The sequence below is a fragment of the Zootoca vivipara genome, chromosome 2 (genome assembly GCF_963506605.1).
Source record: "Zootoca vivipara chromosome 2, rZooViv1.1, whole genome shotgun sequence".
Taxonomy (NCBI): Eukaryota; Metazoa; Chordata; class Lepidosauria; order Squamata; family Lacertidae; genus Zootoca; species Zootoca vivipara.
Window position 1 is genome coordinate 119,533,623 of NC_083277.1, and position 15,572 is coordinate 119,549,194.

A 15,572-nucleotide genomic window follows, 5' to 3' on the forward strand; every position below is an offset into this window, starting at 1 on the left:
AAGAGTAAGCAACTAAGCGAAATAAAGCCATGGAACGCTTATTTGCATTCTATCTATGCATTCTGACACTCCAACAATGTGTTCTGCTTCAATTTGACTCATTTTACAAAGGTGCTTATTCCTGGAGTGAATATGCAGTTCTAATCAAGAGTAAGCAACGAAGCGAAATAAAGCCATGGAACGCTTATTTGCCTTCTATCTATGCATTCTGACACTCCAACAATGTGTTCAGCTTCAATTTGACTCATTTTACAAAGGTGCTTATTTCTGGAGTGAATATGCAGTTCTACTCAAGAGTAAACAACTAAGCGAAATAAAGCCATGGAACGTTTATTTGCCTTCTATCTATGCATTCTTACACTCCAACAATGTGTTCTGCTTCAATTTGACTCATTTTACAAAGGTGCTTATTCCTGGAGTGAATATGCAGTTCTACTCAAGAGTAAGCAACTAAGCGAAATAAAGCCATGGAACGCTTATTTGCCTTCTATCTATGCATTCTGACACTCCAACAATGTGTTCTGCATCAATTTGACTCATTTTACAAAGGTGCTTATTTCTGGAGTGAACATGCAGTTCTACTCAAGAGTAAGCAACTATGCGAAATAAAGCCATGGAACGCTTATTTGCCTTCTATCTATGCATTCTGACACTCCAACAATGTGTTCTGCTTCAATTTGACTCATTTTACAAAGGTGCTTATTCCAGGAGTGAATATGCAGTTCTACTCAAGAGTAAGCAACTAAGCGAAATAAAGCCATGGAACGCTTATCTGCCTTCTATCTATGCATTCTGACACTCCAACAATGTGTTCTGCTTCAATTTGACTCATTTTACAAAGGTGCTTATTCCTGGAGTGAATCTGCAGTTCTACTCAAGAGTAAGCAACTAAGCGAAATAAAGCCATGGAACGCTTATATAACTTCTATCTATGCATTCTGACACTCCAACAATGTGTTCTGCATCAATTTGACTCATTTTACAAAGATGCTTATTTCTGGAGTGTACATGCAGTTCTACTCAAGAGTAAGCAACTAAGTGAAATAAAGCCATGGAACGCTTATTTGCCTTCTATCTATGCATTCTGACACTCCAACAATGTGTTCTGCTTCAATTTGACTCATTTTACAAAGGTGCTTATTCCAGGAGTGAATATGCAGTTCTACTCAAGAGTAAGCAACTATGCGAAATAAAGCCATGGAACGCTTATTTGCCTTCTATCTATGCATTCTGACACTCCAACAATGTGTTCTGCTTCAATTAGACTCATTTTACAAAGGTGCTTATTCCTGAAGTGAATATGCAGTTCTACTCAAGAGTAAGCAACTATGCGAAATAAAGCCATGGAACGCTTATTTGCCTTCTATCTATGCATTCTGACACTCCAACAATGTGTTCTGCTTCAATTTGACTCATTTTACAAAGGTGCTTATTCCTGGAGTGAATATGCAATTCTACTCAAGAGTAAGCAACTAAGCGAAATAAAGCCATGGAACGCTTATTTGCCTTCTATCTATGCATTCTGACACTCCAACAATGTGTTCTGCTTCAATTTGACTCATTTTACAAAGGTGCTTATTCCTGGAGTGAATATGCAGTTCTACTCAAGAGTTAGCAACTAAGCGAAATAAAGCCATGGAACGCTTATTTGCCTTCTATCTATGCATTCTGACACTCCAACAATGTGTTCTGCTTCAATTTGACTCATTTTACAAAGATGCTTATTTCTGGAGTGAATATGCAGTTCTACTCAAGAGTAAGCAACTAAGCGAAATAAAGCCATGGAACGCTTATTTGCCTTCTATCTATGCATTCTGACACTCCAACAATGTGTTCTGCTTCAATTTGACTCATTTTACAAAGGTGCTTATTCCTGAAGTGAATCGGCAGTTCTACTCAAGAGTAAGCAACTAAGCGAAATAAAGCCATGGAATGCTTATTTGCCTTCTATCTATGCATTCTGACACTCCAACAATGTGTTCTGCTTCAATTTGACTCATTTTACAAAGGTGCTTATTCCTGGAGTGAATATGCAGTTCTACTCAAGAGTAAGCAACTAAGCGAAATAAAGCCATGGAACGCTTATTTGCCTTCTATCTATGCGTTCTGACACTCCAACAATGTGTTCTGCTTCAATTTGACTCATTTTACAAAGGTGCTTATTCCTGGAGTGAATATGCAGTTCTACTCAAGAGTAAGCAACTAAGCGAAATAAAGCCATGGAACGCTTATTTGCCTTCTATCTATGCATTCTGACACTCCAACAATGTGTTCTGCATCAATTTGACTCATTTTACAAAGATGCTTATTTCTGGAGTGAACATGCAGTTCTACTCAAGAGTAAGCAACTAAGCGAAATAAAGCCATGGAACGCTTATTTGCCTCCTATCTATGCATTCTGACACTCCAACAATGTGTTCTGCATCAATTTGACTCATTTTACAAAGGTGCTTATTCCTGGAGTGAATATGCAGTTCTACTCAAGAGTAAGCAACTAAGCGAAATAAAGCCATGGAACGCTTATTTGCCTTCTATCTATGCATTCTGACACTCCAACAATGTGTTCTGCTTCAATTTGACTCATTTTACAAAGATGCTTATTTCTGGAGTGAATATGCAGTTCTACTCAAGAGTAAGCAACTAAGCGAAATAAAGCCATGGAACGCTTATTTGCCTTCTATCTATGCATTCTGACACTCCAACAATGTGTTTTGCTTCAATTTGACTCATTTTACAAAGGTGCTTATTCCTGAAGTGAATCTGCAGTTCTACTCAAGAGTAAGCAACTATGCGAAATAAAGCCATGGAACGCTTATTTGCCTTCTATCTATGCATTCTGACACTCCAACAATGTGTTCTGCTTCAATTTGACTCATTTTACAAAGGTGCTTATTCCAGGAGTGAATATGCAGTTCTACTCAAGAGTAAGCAACTAAGCGAAATAAAGCCATGGAACGCTTATCTGCCTTCTTTCTATGCATTCTGACACTCCAACAATGTGTTCTGCTTCAATTTGACTCATTTTACAAAGGTGCTTATTCCTGGAGTGAATCTGCAGTTCTACTCAAGAGTAAGCAACTAAGCGAAATAAAGCCATGGAACGCTTATATAACTTCTATCTATGCATTCTGACACTCCAACAATGTGTTCTGCATCAATTTGACTCATTTTACAAAGATGCTTATTTCTGGAGTGAACATGCAGTTCTACTCAAGAGTAAGCAACTAAGCGAAATAAAGCCATGGAACGCTTATTTGCCTTCTATCTATGCATTCTGACACTCCAACAATGTGTTCTGCTTCAATTTGACTCATTTTACAAAGATGCTTATTTCTGGAGTGAACATGCAGTTCTACTCAAGAGTAAGCAACTAAGCGAAATAAAGCCATGGAACGCTTATTTGCCTCCTATCTATGCATTCTGACACTCCAACAATGTGTTCTGCTTCAATTTGACTCATTTTACAAAGGTGCTTATTCCTGGAGTGAATATGCAGTTCTACTCAAGAGTAAGCAACTAAGCGAAATAAAGCCATGGAACGCTTATTTGCCTTCTATCTATGCATTCTGACACTCCAACAATGTGTTCTGCTTCAATTTGACTCATTTTACAAAGGTGCTTATTCCAGGAGTGAATATGCAGTTCTACTCAAGAGTAAGCAACTAAGCGAAATAAAGCCATGGAACGCTTATCTGCCTTCTATCTATGCATTCTGACACTCCAACAATGTGTTCTGCTTCAATTTGACTCATTTTACAAAGGTGCTTATTCCAGGAGTGAATATGCAGTTCTACTCAAGAGTAAGCAACTAAGCGAAATAAAGCCATGGAACGCTTATATAACTTCTATCTATGCATTCTGACACTCCAACAATGTGTTCTGCTTCAATTTGACTCATTTTACAAAGGTGCTTATTCCTGGAGTGAATCTGCAGTTCTACTCAAGAGTAAGCAACTAAGCGAAATAAAGCCATGGAACGCTTATATAACTTCTATCTATGCATTCTGACACTCCAACAATGTGTTCTGCATCAATTTGACTCATTTTACAAAGATGCTTATTTCTGGAGTGTACATGCAGTTCTACTCAAGAGTAAGCAACTAAGCAAAATAAAGCCATGGAACGCTTATTTGCCTTCTATCTATGCATTCTGACACTCCAACAATGTGTTCTGCTTCAATTTGACTCATTTTACAAAGGTGCTTATTCCAGGAGTGAATATGCAGTTCTACTCAAGAGTAAGCAACTATGCGAAATAAAGCCATGGAACGCTTATTTGCCTTCTATCTATGCATTCTGACACTCCAACAATGTGTTCTGCTTCAATTAGACTCATTTTACAAAGGTGCTTATTCCTGGAGTGAATATGCAGTTCTACTCAAGAGTAAGCAACTAAGCGAAATAAAGCCATGGAACGCTTATTTGCCTTCTATCTATGCATTCTGACACTCCAACAATGTGTTCTGCTTCAATTTGACTCATTTTACAAAGATGCTTATTTCTGGAGTGAACATGCAGTTCTACTCAAGAGTAAGCAACTAAGCGAAATAAAGCCATGGAACGCTTATTTGCCTCCTATCTATGCATTCTGACACTCCAACAATGTGTTCTGCTTCAATTTGACTCATTTTACAAAGGTGCTTATTCCTGGAGTGAATATGCAGTTCTACTCAAGAGTAAGCAACTAAGCGAAATAAAGCCATGGAACGCTTATTTGCCTTCTATCTATGCATTCTGACACTCCAACAATGTGTTCTGCTTCAATTTGACTCATTTTACAAAGGTGCTTATTCCAGGAGTGAATATGCAGTTCTACTCAAGAGTAAGCAACTAAGCGAAATAAAGCCATGGAACGCTTATCTGCCTTCTATCTATGCATTCTGACACTCCAACAATGTGTTCTGCTTCAATTTGACTCATTTTACAAAGGTGCTTATTCCAGGAGTGAATATGCAGTTCTACTCAAGAGTAAGCAACTAAGCGAAATAAAGCCATGGAACGCTTATATAACTTCTATCTATGCATTCTGACACTCCAACAATGTGTTCTGCTTCAATTTGACTCATTTTACAAAGGTGCTTATTCCTGGAGTGAATCTGCAGTTCTACTCAAGAGTAAGCAACTAAGCGAAATAAAGCCATGGAACGCTTATATAACTTCTATCTATGCATTCTGACACTCCAACAATGTGTTCTGCATCAATTTGACTCATTTTACAAAGATGCTTATTTCTGGAGTGTACATGCAGTTCTACTCAAGAGTAAGCAACTAAGCAAAATAAAGCCATGGAACGCTTATTTGCCTTCTATCTATGCATTCTGACACTCCAACAATGTGTTCTGCTTCAATTTGACTCATTTTACAAAGGTGCTTATTCCAGGAGTGAATATGCAGTTCTACTCAAGAGTAAGCAACTATGCGAAATAAAGCCATGGAACGCTTATTTGCCTTCTATCTATGCATTCTGACACTCCAACAATGTGTTCTGCTTCAATTAGACTCATTTTACAAAGGTGCTTATTCCTGAAGTGAATATGCAGTTCTACTCAAGAGTAAGCAACTATGCGAAATAAAGCCATGGAACGCTTATTTGCCTTCTATCTATGCATTCTGACACTCCAACAATGTGTTCTGCTTCAATTTGACTCATTTTACAAAGGTGCTTATTCCTGGAGTGAATATGCAATTCTACTCAAGAGTAAGCAACTAAGCGAAATAAAGCCATGGAACGCTTATTTGCCTTCTATCTATGCATTCTGACACTCCAACAATGTGTTCTGCTTCAATTTGACTCATTTTACAAAGGTGCTTATTCCTGGAGTGAATATGCAGTTCTACTCAAGAGTTAGCAACTAAGCGAAATAAAGCCATGGAACGCTTATTTGCCTTCTATCTATGCATTCTGACACTCCAACAATGTGTTCTGCTTCAATTTGACTCATTTTACAAAGATGCTCATTTCTGGAGTGAATATGCAGTTCTACTCAAGAGTAAGCAACTAAGCGAAATAAAGCCATGGAACGCTTATTTGCCTTCTATCTATGCATTCTGACATTCCAACAATGTGTTCTGCTTCAATTTGACTCATTTTACAAAGGTGCTTATTCCTGAAGTGAATCTGCAGTTCTACTCAAGAGTAAGCAACTAAGCGAAATAAAGCCATGGAATGCTTATTTGCCTTCTATCTATGCGTTCTGACACTCCAACAATGTGTTCTGCTTCAATTTGACTCATTTTACAAAGGTGCTTATTCCTGGAGTGAATATGCAGTTCTACTCAAGAGTAAGCAACTAAGCGAAATAAAGCCATGGAACGCTTATTTGCCTTCTATCTATGCATTCTGACACTCCAACAATGTGTTCTGCATCAATTTGACTCATTTTACAAAGATGCTTATTTCTGGAGTGTACATGCAGTTCTACTCAAGAGTAAGCAACTAAGCGAAATAAAGCCATGGAACGCTTATTTGCCTTCTATCTATGCATTCTGACACTCCAACAATGTGTTCTGCTTCAATTTGGCTCATTTTACAAAGGTGCTTATTCCAGGAGTGAATATGCAGTTCTACTCAAGAGTAAGCAACTATGCGAAATAAAGCCATGGAACGCTTATTTGCCTTCTATCTATGCATTCTGACACTCCAACAATGTGTTCTGCTTCAATTAGACTCATTTTACAAAGGTGCTTATTCCTGGAGTGAATATGCAGTTCTACTCAAGAGTAAGCAACTAAGCGAAATAAAGCCATGGAACGCTTATTTGCCTTCTATCTATGCATTCTGACACTCCAACAATGTGTTCTGCATCAATTTGACTCATTTTACAAAGGTGCTTATTCCTGGAGTGAATATGCAGTTCTACTCAAGAGTAAGCAACTAAGCGAAATAAAGCCATGGAACGCTTATTTGCCTTCTATCTATGCATTCTGACACTCCAACAATGTGTTCTGCATCAATTTGACTCATTTTACAAAGGTGCTTATTCCTGGAGTGAATATGCAGTTCTACTCAAGAGTAAGCAACTAAGCGAAATAAAGCCATGGAACGCTTATTTGCCTTCTATCTATGCATTCTGACACTCCAACAATGTGTTCTGCTTCAATTTGACTCATTTTACAAAGATGCTTATTTCTGGAGTGAATATGCAGTTCTACTCAAGAGTAAGCAACTAAGCGAAATAAAGCCATGGAACGCTTATTTGCCTTCTATCTATGCATTCTGACACTCCAACAATGTGTTCTGCTTCAATTTGACTCATTTTACAAAGGTGCTTATTCCTGAAGTGAATCTGCAGTTCTACTCAAGAGTAAGCAACTATGCGAAATAAAGCCATGGAACGCTTATTTGCCTTCTATCTATGCATTCTGACACTCCAACAATGTGTTCTGCTTCAATTTGACTCATTTTACAAAGGTGCTTATTCCTGGAGTGAATATGCAGTTCTACTCAAGAGTAAGCAACTAAGCGAAATAAAGCCATGGAACGCTTATTTGCCTTCTATCTATGCATTCTGACACTCCAACAATGTGTTCTGCATCAATTTGACTCATTTTACAAAGGTGCTTATTCCTGGAGTGAATATGCAGTTCTACTCAAGAGTAAAAAACTAAGCGAAATAAAGCCATGGAACGCTTATTTGCCTTCTATCTATGCATTCTGACACTCCAACAATGTGTTCTGCTTCAATTTGACTCATTTTACAAAGATGCTTATTTCTGGAGTGAATATGCAGTTCTACTCAAGAGTAAGCAACTATGCGAAATAAAGCCATGGAACGCTTATTTGCCTTCTATCTATGCATTCTGACACTCCAACAATGTGTTCTGCTTCAATTAGACTCATTTTACAAAGGTGCTTATTCCTGAAGTTAATATGCAGTTCTACTCAAGAGTAAAAAACTAAGCGAAATAAAGCCATGGAACGCTTATTTGCCTTCTATCTATGCATTCTGACACTCCAACAATGTGTTCTGCTTCAATTTGACTCATTTTACAAAGATGCTTATTTCTGGAGTGAATATGCAGTTCTACTCAAGAGTAAGCAACTATGCGAAATAAAGCCATGGAACGCTTATTTGCCTTCTATCTATGCATTCTGACACTCCAACAATGTGTTCTGCTTCAATTAGACTCATTTTACAAAGGTGCTTATTCCTGAAGTTAATATGCAGTTCTACTCAAGAGTAAGCAACTATGCGAAATAAAGCCATGGAACGCTTATTTGCCTTCTATCTATGCATTCTGACACTCCAACAATGTGTTCTGCTTCAATTTGACTCATTTTACAAAGGTGCTTATTCCTGGAGTGAATATGCAGTTCTACTCAAGAGTAAGCAACTAAGCGAAATAAAGCCATGGAACGCTTATTTGCCTTCTATCTATGCATTCTGACACTCCAACAATGTGTTCTGCATCAATTTGACTCATTTTACAAAGATGCTTATTTCTGGAGTGAACATGCAGTTCTACTCAAGAGTAAGCAACTAAGCGAAATAAAGCCATGGAACGCTTATTTGCCTTCTATCTATGCATTCTGACACTCCAACAATGTGTTCTGCTTCAATTTGACTCATTTTACAAAGGTGCTTATTCCTGGAGTGAATATGCAGTTCTACTCAAGAGTTAGCAACTAAGCGAAATAAAGCCATGGAACGCTTATTTGCCTTCTATCTATGCATTCTGACACTCCAACAATGTGTTCTGCTTCAATTTGACTCATTTTACAAAGATGCTTATTTCTGGAGTGAATATGCAGTTCTACTCAAGAGTAAGCAACTAAGCGAAATAAAGCCATGGAACGCTTATTTGCCTTCTATCTATGCATTCTGATACTCCAACAATGTGTTCTGCTTCAATTTGACTCATTTTACAAAGGTGCTTATTCCTGAAGTGAATCTGCAGTTCTACTCAAGAGTAAGCAACTAAGCGAAATAAAGCCATGGAATGCTTATTTGCCTTCTATCTATGCATTCTGACACTCCAACAATGTGTTCTGCTTCAATTTGACTCATTTTACAAAGGTGCTTATTCCTGGAGTGAATATGCAGTTCTACTCAAGAGTAAGCAACTAAGCGAAATAAAGCCATGGAACGCTTATTTGCCTTCTATCTATGCGTTCTGACACTCCAACAATGTGTTCTGCTTCAATTTGACTCATTTTACAAAGGTGCTTATTCCTGGAGTGAATATGCAGTTCTACTCAAGAGTAAGCAACTAAGCGAAATAAAGCCATGGAACGCTTATTTGCCTTCTATCTATGCATTCTGACACTCCAACAATGTGTTCTGCATCAATTTGACTCATTTTACAAAGATGCTTATTTCTGGAGTGAACATGCAGTTCTACTCAAGAGTAAGCAACTAAGCAAAATAAAGCCATGGAACGCTTATTTGCCTTCTATCTATGCATTCTGACACTCCAACAATGTGTTCTGCATCAATTTGACTCATTTTACAAAGGTGCTTATTCCTGGAGTGAATATGCAGTTCTACTCAAGAGTAAGCAACTAAGCGAAATAAAGCCATGGAACGCTTATTTGCCTTCTATCTATGCATTCTGACACTCCAACAATGTGTTCTGCATCAATTTGACTCATTTTACAAAGGTGCTTATTCCTGGAGTGAATATGCAGTTCTACTCAAGAGTAAGCAACTAAGCGAAATAAAGCCATGGAACGCTTATTTGCCTTCTATCTATGCATTCTGACACTACAACAATGTGTTCTGCTTCAATTTGACTCATTTTACAAAGATGCTTATTTCTGGAGTGAATATGCAGTTCTACTCAAGAGTAAGCAACTAAGCGAAATAAAGCCATGGAACGCTTATTTGCCTTCTATCTATGCATTCTGACACTCCAACAATGTGTTCTGCTTCAATTTGACTCATTTTACAAAGGTGCTTATTCCTGAAGTGAATCTGCAGTTCTACTCAAGAGTAAGCAACTATGCGAAATAAAGCCATGGAACGCTTATTTGCCTTCTATCTATGCATTCTGACACTCCAACAATGTGTTCTGCTTCAATTTGACTCATTTTACAAAGGTGCTTATTCCTGGAGTGAATATGCAGTTCTACTCAAGAGTAAGCAACTAAGCGAAATAAAGCCATGGAACGCTTATTTGCCTTCTATCTATGCATTCTGACACTCCAACAATGTGTTCTGCATCAATTTGACTCATTTTACAAAGGTGCTTATTCCTGGAGTGAATATGCAGTTCTACTCAAGAGTAAAAAACTAAGCGAAATAAAGCCATGGAACGCTTATTTGCCTTCTATCTATGCATTCTGACACTCCAACAATGTGTTCTGCTTCAATTTGACTCATTTTACAAAGGTGCTTATTCCAGGAGTGAATATGCAGTTCTACTCAAGAGTAAGCAACTAAGCGAAATAAAGCCATGGAACGCTTATTTGCATTCTATCTATGCATTCTGACACTCCAACAATGTGTTCTGCTTCAATTTGACTCATTTTACAAAGGTGCTTATTCCAGGAGTGAATATGCAGTTCTACTCAAGAGTAAGCAACTAAGCGAAATAAAGCCATGGAACGCTTATTTGCCTTCTATCTATGCATTCTGACACTCCAATAATGTGTTCTGCTTCAATTTGACTCATTTTACAAAGGTGCTTATTCCTGGAGTGAATATGCAGTTCTACTCAAGAGTAAGCAACTAAGCGAAATAAAGCCATGGAACGCTTATTTGCCTTCTATCTATGCATTCTGACACTCCAACAATGTGTTCTGCTTCAATTTGACTCATTTTACAAAGATGCTTATTTCTGGAGTGAATATGCAGTTCTACTCAAGAGTAAGCAACTATGCGAAATAAAGCCATGGAACGCTTATTTGCCTTCTATCTATGCATTCTGACACTCCAACAATGTGTTCTGCTTCAATTAGACTCATTTTACAAAGGTGCTTATTCCTGAAGTTAATATGCAGTTCTACTCAAGAGTAAGCAACTATGCGAAATAAAGCCATGGAACGCTTATTTGCCTTCTATCTATGCATTCTGACACTCCAACAATGTGTTCTGCTTCAATTTGACTCATTTTACAAAGGTGCTTATTCCTGGAGTGAATATGCAGTTCTACTCAAGAGTAAGCAACTAAGCGAAATAAAGCCATGGAACGCTTATTTGCCTTCTATCTATGCGTTCTGACACTCCAACAATGTGTTCTGCATCAATTTGACTCATTTTACAAAGATGCTTATTTCTGGAGTGAACATGCAGTTCTACTCAAGAGTAAGCAACTAAGCGAAATAAAGCCATGGAACGCTTATTTGCCTTCTATCTATGCATTCTGCCACTCCAACAATGTGTTCTGCTTCAATTTGACTCATTTTACAAAGGTGCTTATTCCTGGAGTGAATATGCAGTTCTACTCAAGAGTTAGCAACTAAGCGAAATAAAGCCATGGAACGCTTATTTGCCTTCTATCTATGCATTCTGACACTCCAACAATGTGTTCTGCTTCAATTTGACTCATTTTACAAAGATGCTTATTTCTGGAGTGAATATGCAGTTCTACTCAAGAGTAAGCAACTAAGCGAAATAAAGCCATGGAACGCTTATTTGCCTTCTATCTATGCATTCTGACACTCCAACAATGTGTTCTGCTTCAATTTGACTCATTTTACAAAGGTGCTTATTCCTGAAGTGAATCTGCAGTTCTACTCAAGAGTAAGCAACTAAGCGAAATAAAGCCATGGAATGCTTATTTGCCTTCTATCTATGCATTCTGACACTCCAACAATGTGTTCTGCTTCAATTTGACTCATTTTACAAAGGTGCTTATTCCTGGAGTGAATATGCAGTTCTACTCAAGAGTAAGCAACTAAGCGAAATAAAGCCATGGAACGCTTATTTGCCTTCTATCTATGCGTTCTGACACTCCAACAATGTGTTCTGCTTCAATTTGACTCATTTTACAAAGGTGCTTATTCCTGGAGTGAATATGCAGTTCTACTCAAGAGTAAGCAACTAAGCGAAATAAAGCCATGGAACGCTTATTTGCCTTCTATCTATGCATTCTGACACTCCAACAATGTGTTCTGCATAAATTTGACTCATTTTAAAAAGATGCTTATTTCTGGAGTGAACATGCAGTTCTACTCAAGAGTAAGCAACTAAGCAAAATAAAGCCATGGAACGCTTATTTGCCTTCTATCTATGCATTCTGACACTCCAACAATGTGTTCTGCATCAATTTGACTCATTTTACAAAGGTGCTTATTCCTGGAGTGAATATGCAGTTCTACTCAAGAGTAAGCAACTAAGCGAAATAAAGCCATGGAACGCTTATTTGCCTTCTATCTATGCATTCTGACACTCCAACAATGTGTTCTGCTTCAATTTGACTCATTTTACAAAGATGCTTATTTCTGGAGTGAATATGCAGTTCTACTCAAGAGTAAGCAACTAAGCGAAATAAAGCCATGGAACGCTTATTTGCCTTCTATCTATGCATTCTGACACTCCAACAATGTGTTCTGCTTCAATTTGACTCATTTTACAAAGGTGCTTATTCCTGAAGTGAATCTGCAGTTCTACTCAAGAGTAAGCAACTATGCGAAATAAAGCCATGGAACGCTTATTTGCCTTCTATCTATGCATTCTGACACTCCAACAATGTGTTCTGCTTCAATTTGACTCATTTTACAAAGGTGCTTATTCCTGGGGTGAATATGCAGTTCTACTCAAGAGTAAGCAACTAAGCGAAATAAAGCCATGGAACGCTTATTTGCCTTCTATCTATGCATTCTGACACTCCAACAATGTGTTCTGCATCAATTTGACTCATTTTACAAAGGTGCTTATACCTGGAGTGAATATGCAGTTCTACTCAAGAGTAAAAAACTAAGCGAAATAAAGCCATGGAACGCTTATTTGCCTTCTATCTATGCATTCTGACACTCCAACAATGTGTTCTGCTTCAATTTGACTCATTTTACAAAGGTGCTTATTCCAGGAGTGAATATGCAGTTCTACTCAAGAGTAAGCAACTAAGCGAAATAAAGCCATGGAACGCTTATTTGCATTCTATCTATGCATTCTGACACTCCAACAATGTGTTCTGCTTCAATTTGACTCATTTTACAAAGGTGCTTATTCCTGGAGTGAATATGCAGTTCTAATCAAGAGTAAGCAACGAAGCGAAATAAAGCCATGGAACGCTTATTTGCCTTCTATCTATGCATTCTGACACTCCAACAATGTGTTCTGCTTCAATTTGACTCATTTTACAAAGGTGCTTATTTCTGGAGTGAATATGCAGTTCTACTCAAGAGTAAACAACTAAGCGAAATAAAGCCATAGAACGCTTATTTGCCTTCTATCTATGCATTCTGACACTCCAACAATGTGTTCTGCTTCAATTTGACTCATTTTACAAAGGTGCTTATTCCTGGAGTGAATATGCAGTTCTACTCAAGAGTAAGCAACTAAGCGAAATAAAGCCATGGAACGCTTATTTGCCTTCTATCTATGCATTCTGACACTCCTACAATGTGTTCTGCTTCAATTTGACTCATTTTACAAAGGTGCTTATTCCAGGAGTGAATATGCAGTTCTACTCAAGAGTAAGCAACTAAGCGAAATAAAGCCATGGAACGCTTATTTGCCTTCTATCTATGCATTCTGAGACTCCAACAATGTGTTCTGCATCAATTTGACTCATTTTACAAAGGTGCTTATTTCTGGAGTGAACATGCAGTTCTACTCAAGAGTAAGCAACTATGCGAAATAAAGCCATGGAACGCTTATCTGCCTTCTATCTATGCATTCTGACACTCCAACAATGTGTTCTGCTTCAATTTGACTCATTTTACAAAGGTGCTTATTCCTGGAGTGAATCTGCAGTTCTACTCAAGAGTAAGCAACTAAGCGAAATAAAGCCATGGAACGCTTATATAACTTCTATCTATGCATTCTGACACTCCAACAATGTGTTCTGCATCAATTTGACTCATTTTACAAAGGTGCTTATTCCAGGAGTGAATATGCAGTTCTACTCAAGAGTAAGCAACTAAGCGAAATAAAGCCATGGAACGCTTATTTGCCTTCTATCTATGCATTCTGACACTCCAATAATGTGTTCTGCTTCAATTTGACTCATTTTACAAAGGTGCTTATTCCTGGAGTGAATATGCAGTTCTACTCAAGAGTAAGCAACTATGCGAAATAAAGCCATGGAACGCTTATTTGCCTTCTATCTATGCATTCTGACACTCCAACAATGTGTTCTGCTTCAATTTGACTCATTTTACAAAGGTGCTTATTCCTGGAGTGAATATGCAGTTCTACTCAAGAGTAAGCAACTATGCGAAATAAAGCCATGGAACGCTTATTTGCCTTCTATCTATGCATTCTGACACTCCAACAATGTGTTCTGCTTCAATTTGACTCATTTTACAAAGGTGCTTATTCCTGAAGTGAATCTGCAGTTTTACTCAAGAGTAAGCAACTAAGCGAAATAAAGCCATGGAACGCTTATTTGCCTTCTATCTATGCATTCTGACACTCCAACAATGTGTTCTGCTTCAATTTGACTCATTTTACAAAGGTGCTTATTCCTGGAGTGAATATGCAGTTCTACTCAAGAGTAAGCAACTAAGCGAAATAAAGCCATGGAACGCTTATTTGCCTTCTATCTATGCGTTCTGACACTCCAACAATGTGTTCTGCATCAATTTGACTCATTTTACAAAGATGCTTATTTCTGGAGTGAACATGCAGTTCTACTCAAGAGTAAGCAACTAAGCGAAATAAAGCCATGGAACGCTTATTTGCCTTCTATCTATGCATTCTGACACTCCAACAATGTGTTCTGCATCAATTTGACTCATTTTACAAAGGTGCTTATTCCTGGAGTGAATATGCAGTTCTACTCAAGAGTAAGCAACTAAGCGAAATAAAGCCATGGAACGCTTATTTGCCTTCTATCTATGCATTCTGACACTCCAACAATGTGTTCTGCTTCAATTTGACTCATTTTACAAAGGTGCTTATTCCTGGAGTGAATATGCAGTTCTACTCAAGAGTAAGCAACTAAGCGAAATAAAGCCATGGAACGCTTATTTGCCTTCTATCTATGCATTCTGACACTCCAACAATGTGTTCTGCTTCAATTTGACTCATTTTACAAAGGTGATTATTCCTGGAGTGAATATGCAGTTCTACTCAAGAGTAAGCAACTAAGCGAAATAAAGCCATGGAACGCTTATTTGCCTTCTATCTATGCATTCTGACACTCCAACAATGTGTTCTGCTTCAATTTGACTCATTTTACAAAGGTGCTTATTCCTGAAGTGAATCTGCAGTTCTACTCAAGAGTAAGCAACTAAGCGAAATAAAGCCATGGAACGCTTATTTGCCTTCTATCTATGAATTCTGACACTCCAACAATGTGTTCTGCTTCAATTTGACTCATTTTACAAAGGTGCTTATTCCTGGAGTGAATATGCAGTTCTACTCAAGAGTAAGCAACTAAGCGAAATAAAGCCATGGAACGCTTATTTGCCTTCTATCTATGCATTCTGACACTCCAACAATGTGTTCTGCTTCAATTTG